Below are 6,000 nucleotides of genomic sequence, written 5' to 3'. Positions count from 1 at the left end.
ACCGACAGTGGTTTCTGAAAGTATTCCTGGGCCCATTTAGTAATGTCATTGACACAATCATGCCGATGAGTGATGCAGTGTCGTCTGAGAGCCCGAAGACCACGGGCATCCAATAAAGGTCTCCGGCCTTGTCCCTTACGCACAGAGATTTCTCCAGTTTCTCTGAATCTTTTGATGATGTTATGCACTGTAGATGATGAGATTTGCAAAGCCTTTGCAATTTGACGTTGAGGAACATTGTTTTTAAAGTTTTCCACAATTTTTTTACGCAGTCTTTCACAGATTGGAGAGCCTCTGCCCATCTTTACTTCTGAGAGACTCTGCTTCTCTAAGACAAAGCTTTTATAGCTAATCATGTTACAGACCTGATATCAATTAACTTAATTAATCACTAGATGTTCTCCCAGCTGAATCTTTTCAAAACTGCTTGCTTTTTTAGACATTTGTTGCCCCCGTGCCAACTTTTTTGAGACCTGTAGCAGGCATTACATTTTAAATGAGCTAATTAAGTGGATAAAAGTGTAAAATTTCTCAGTTTAAACATTTGCTACGTTATCTATGTTCTATTGTGAATAAAATATTGCCTCATGTGATTTGAAATTCCTTTAGTTTTCATTTTATTAAAATTTAAAAAACGTCCCAACTTTTCCGGAATTCGGGTTGTAGATAGGCAGCATGATTTAACATAATTTCCTATAGAAACTCTCTATATATGCAGTAATGGATGTTCCTTATGTTTAGGGCACAGGAGACACTGTTTCCAATACTACCACCCCGGTTATCACTACTACCACCCCTAAAACAACTAAATTAAGTGCTACGAGCACCAACACTTTAACCACTTCATCAACATCAGCTACCATCCCAAACCAACTTTTAACCACTTCTCAACCTACAGGTATGCATTTCAGAGTTCTCTTAAATTCTGGTGTGTAATACAAGTAAGATAATTTCAAGTATTGGTCAATGATGACTTAGTAGTTTCACTGCAGGTAATACCTGTCCAGAGGAAACACTCAAAGGTTTGACCTTCCAAATCACTGTGATCGGTCAGATGAACTATTCTACACAGCTTTGCCCTCCAGGAACAGCCAGTGGTATGTAGTAGTACAAAGTAAATAGTCATAAATACAAAACCATTATATATAAGCATTAGTAAAAAAAAAATATATATATATATATATATATATAGTAATTTAACTTAATTTGTGTCAGAAGTTTGTGTCGGAAATACATATGCAAAATTACAGTTTTACCCCATATTTTTGGTTTGTGTTCTTGAAGCAAGCATGTTTAACTCTTCTTGTGTGTCTTTCATGTCTTCTGCAGCTGGTTTTCCAATGGGCTCAGCTCAGTGTTTGAATTCACCACTTTTCCCTGCATTTGGTGGAGTTAAACTTCTGGACTGTGGCTTGAACCTGGAGGTGTTAGAAAGCAAAGTCAACGTCTGTATTTTTTTGTTATTTATTTAAGTTTTTTTTTTTTTTTAATTCAATAGGGGAGACTGGTTGACAATTTTAACAAATTCACATAAATTATTAATGACAACAGTTGATGGGAGTGTTATTTTAGTATCATTAGTGTTTATTAATGTTTTTAATGATGTTTTTATTCCATTTTATTTTTCATTTACCACTGTTAATTATTGTATTATATTATTCATTTTTATGTTAAAATTGAAGCCCATTCCATAAATATTTATATACTCTAATATTTTGAATTTGTGGCAGTTTAATGGTGTAATTAAGAGTTTGATTACTGTCGGCAAACACATTTCTTACACCAAAAAACTGGTGTTTTTACAAAATATTACAGCTGCCTCGGGTTTACAGGAGTCATTATTTATTCAATGGGTTGAACTCTGGCATTTTGAGTGCTTTTGATTAAACAAATATTGGCACAGTGGTTTTGGTTGTTTTGTTTAGGTGTCTGTGGAAAAGAATATGTACGTTGCCTCCAGTGTCCAGATGCTCACATCCAAACCTGAGCAGCTGACGCCTGAGAACATCACCTCAGCTGCTACAACTGTCAGTAACCTGCTGTCTGCCAGCATGCTAAATGAGGTAAGAATGTACAAACAATACAATATGTTCATTTGTTTGTCTGACAGGGTGACTTTATCATGTAGAAATGTAATAATATTGTAATAATAATGATATATCTTTTATACAGTCAGTTGCAGAGTCAGTGGTGGCCACCATCAGTCAGCTCATGAACACTGATAAAGTCCAATACTCTGAAGACACTTACAATGCTCTCGAGAAGTATTTACACTCCACACATACCTGTCCTACACAAAAAACACCACCATAAATATATGTGTGTATTTTCGGTTGTGTATGTGTGTGTGTGACCCTGGACCACAAAACCAGTCTTAAGTATCCAAGATACAAGTATTTGAAAATCTGGAATCTGAGGGAGAAAAAAAATCTAAATACTTAGAAAATCAACTTTAAAGTTGTCCAAATTAATTCTTAGCAATGCATATTACAAAAAAAAAAAAAATTGTAAAAGTTTTCATGTATTGACAGTAGTAAATGAACTAAATATCTTCATGGAACATGATCTTTACTTAATATCCTAATGATTTCTGTCATAAAAATAGACAAATTATTTTGACACATACAATGTGTTTTTTTTTTATATTATTGCTAAAAATATACCCCAGTGACTTAAGACTGGTTTTGTGGTCAAGTGTCTCACACACACACACACACACACACACACACACAAAGGGTTCACACTCTTTAGAATTTTCAATATTTCTGCATAAATATGAAACAAAACATAATAAGATTTTCACACAAATCCGGAAAGTAGACAAAGAGAATCCAATAAAACAAAGGAGACAAAATATATAGTTATTTATGTTATTATAGTTGTCATTTATTTATTGAAAAAAGCACACAAGTCAGAGTACAGATCTTCAGAATCCTGTTAAATATTTGTGAGTGGAAAGTGTATGTGAATCTTTACTTTCAGTCTTGAAGGAGTTTTAGACCATTTCCTCCTATAAACTGCTTGCTTCAGGTCCTTCAAAAAGTTAGATTAAGGTCCAGAATTTGAATCAGTCAATCAAGAAAACTAGCTCTGTCCTCCTATAACCATTCTTTGGTAGAACAACTTGTGTGCTTGGGGTCATTGTCTTGCTGCATGACCCACTTTCTCTAGAGATTCAGTTCTCAGACAGAGGTCCTGAAATTTTCCTGCAGAATTTGCTGGTATAATTCAGAATTCATTGTTTCATCAATGATGGCAAGCCATCTTGGACCATATGTAGCAAAACAAGCCCAAATCATGATACTACCACCACGTTTCACAGATGGGATAAGGTCCTGATAGTCATCTAACTGACTGAAAACTCCTCTGAACATATGGATCCATAGCTGCCCACTGCTCTGGGTGTGTGTTCACTTCTCACTGCTGTGTGTGTGAACTTGGATGGGTTAAATGCAGAGCACCAATTCCGAGTATGGGCTATAATACTTGGCAAATGTCACGACTTTCACTTTCATGGACTTTAATTTCATCTTCAAATTAACAGCTATTCCTATGGGGGATCCTCCACGACCTTAGCTGGATCACCTACCAGCAGATGACCCTCAAAAAAAAAAAAAAAAATATTGGGGAAAACTAGGCATCTTGATGGGCACCGACAATGGAGTGAGCTCTGGGCCTGGTGCCAACACTGGAGCGAGCTCTGGGGCTGGTGTCGACACTGGTGCTGGCTGGAGATCTGGGAGCCCTCCCTGGGCTTAACTGGGGAGATGGGAGCCCTCCCTGGGCTTGACTCGGGAACTGGGAGCCCCTCCTGTGCTTGACTCAGGAACCGGGACCCCCTCCTGGGCTGAACTGGGGATCGGGAGCCCCTCCTGGGGCTATACTCAGGAACGGGAGCCTTTCCTGGCTGAACCAGGGATCGGGAGCGCCTCCTGGGCTAATCTGGGGATTGTAAGCCTTCCGTGGGCTATACTCAGTAACAGGAGCCCCTCCTGGGTTGATCTGGGGATTGGAAACTACCAGCTGACTGGTTCCGTATAGGGATCAGTGACTCTCCAGACACCAGATGACTGCCACCTTCCAGCCAAGGTTGGTGGTGTCTGGGAGCTCTGCAGGGCGATGGTATGTCATCCCATCTGGAACAGCGTCTTTAGGGTTTTCCCCTTGAGGGAGCTGGTAAGGGGGAGTGGCACAAACGTCCTTGCGAACAAAATTGGGCTCGTCTGACCCAATGATATTAATATGAACATTACTAGTTCTTCAATTAGGGGACGTGGAGGAACGCACTGGAAAACTAAACCAAAACACCATTTGAAAAACTGCAAATAAACGAGGAGAGGTGAGGTCTCTGGTTCTGTCACGTTACACTGGGGAAGTAGAGAGGAGACGCTGGAGAATTCTTCAGATACAACATTTAATCATCAACAAGAATGCACAAGAACTAAGAAAACCTTTAATACCAGACAGATTACTCAACACAGGGAACACTATTTAAACAAGTGACACAATGGGACAAACCTGGGAACAAATTAACTAATTCATGACACACAGCTGGAACCATATTAACTAAACGGGGAACACCTGGGACTAATATAACTGAGGACATGAATGGGAAATATTAACTTTTTTTTAATTGTGTGTAAATGACAAAAAAATACTTTATATATCTATATATATATATAGAGAGAGAGAGAGAGAGAGAGATAGATAGATAGATAGATAGATTCAATTTTCAAATTACTTCGAAATTACAAATACGTTTCAGAAACAATAGATTCCATGCTAAAATTAATTTATTTTGTGTAAAATTCTGTGTACATAATATATATATATATATATATTCCTCAGCAAAACTTTGGAAAAATAGATAAAGTTGTAAACTTAATTCTTGATGTGTAAAACATGAAAATATAGAGAAGAAAATGATTAAGAATTGTACTATTATTATAAGGCAGCTATTATTATTATTATTATTATTGTTGTTGTTGTTAGGATGGATATGGGTTTAACTTTTGCATGTGTATAATTTCTATAGTCTCACAAAGTCTTTGGAGGATTTTGCTTTGAACATGAGTAACATTTACTCTAGTGTACTGGTGCAACCAAACCTAGTGGTGCAAAGCATCAAGTTGTCACAGTGGACCCCACAAGTGCAATTCTACGCTGCAACAGGTCAGTGACTAAACCTCATGTATTTATTATACATCTGTGATGATATCAGAAAGACATTTCTACTTAAACTAAACTAAGCTGCATTTTTACTAGGACTGTCAGAGTATTCTCCTGAAAGAATTGGTCTGGGTGCAGACGCTGCTAACATGACATCCTCTTCAGGACGTCCCATTGATCTCCTGTTAAATATCAAACTGCAGAAGGATTCCCAGAAAGTCTGGGGTACTGTTTATGTTTCTGTTCTCATTTTGAGAATTAAAAATTAAAAGTCAAAGTTTTTAAAATCTTTTCCCTCTGTCTCCCCATAGGGAACAGAAATCTCGGTATTGGAGTGGTGCTTTATGAAAATGATCAGTTTTTCAACTCAAAACTATTTAATAGTGAACTCAATACCAAGAGAAGGGTGGTGTCGGCCAGCCTGTCAGACAGAAGCTTGCTTGATAACGTGGAGTTCACCATCAGGCCAGAGGTAAATGACTGTAAAATCATGATGATTACATAAAATATAGCAGCTTGTAACGTGGAGTTGGAGGGAAGCTAATCCACGAGACTATTAGCATAGCTCCAGCATGAAATAAAGTAGCAAGGCAGGAGACGAAGTGGAGGGATTTCCACACTGCATATTTATTTCTCAGATACAGACCATACAAGCCAGGTCTCACGGCATATAAACTATTACATTCACCAGAAATAATAACCGGACAGAAATGTACGTGACCTATAGCTTTCACCAGCGTCCACATTACTCGAGTCAAGGAAGTCGAGCGGGGGTTAAAGGTGATACTCAGTGACAAAAACAAAAAGGAGGCACCACCGTGTGGCGTCAAC

Source organism: Carassius carassius, chromosome 48 (assembly GCF_963082965.1).
Source record: "Carassius carassius chromosome 48, fCarCar2.1, whole genome shotgun sequence".
In the NCBI taxonomy this organism is placed as follows: Eukaryota; Metazoa; Chordata; class Actinopteri; order Cypriniformes; family Cyprinidae; genus Carassius; species Carassius carassius.
The sequence above is the reverse complement of the archived record's forward strand: the minus strand, read 5'-3'. Positions refer to the sequence as shown.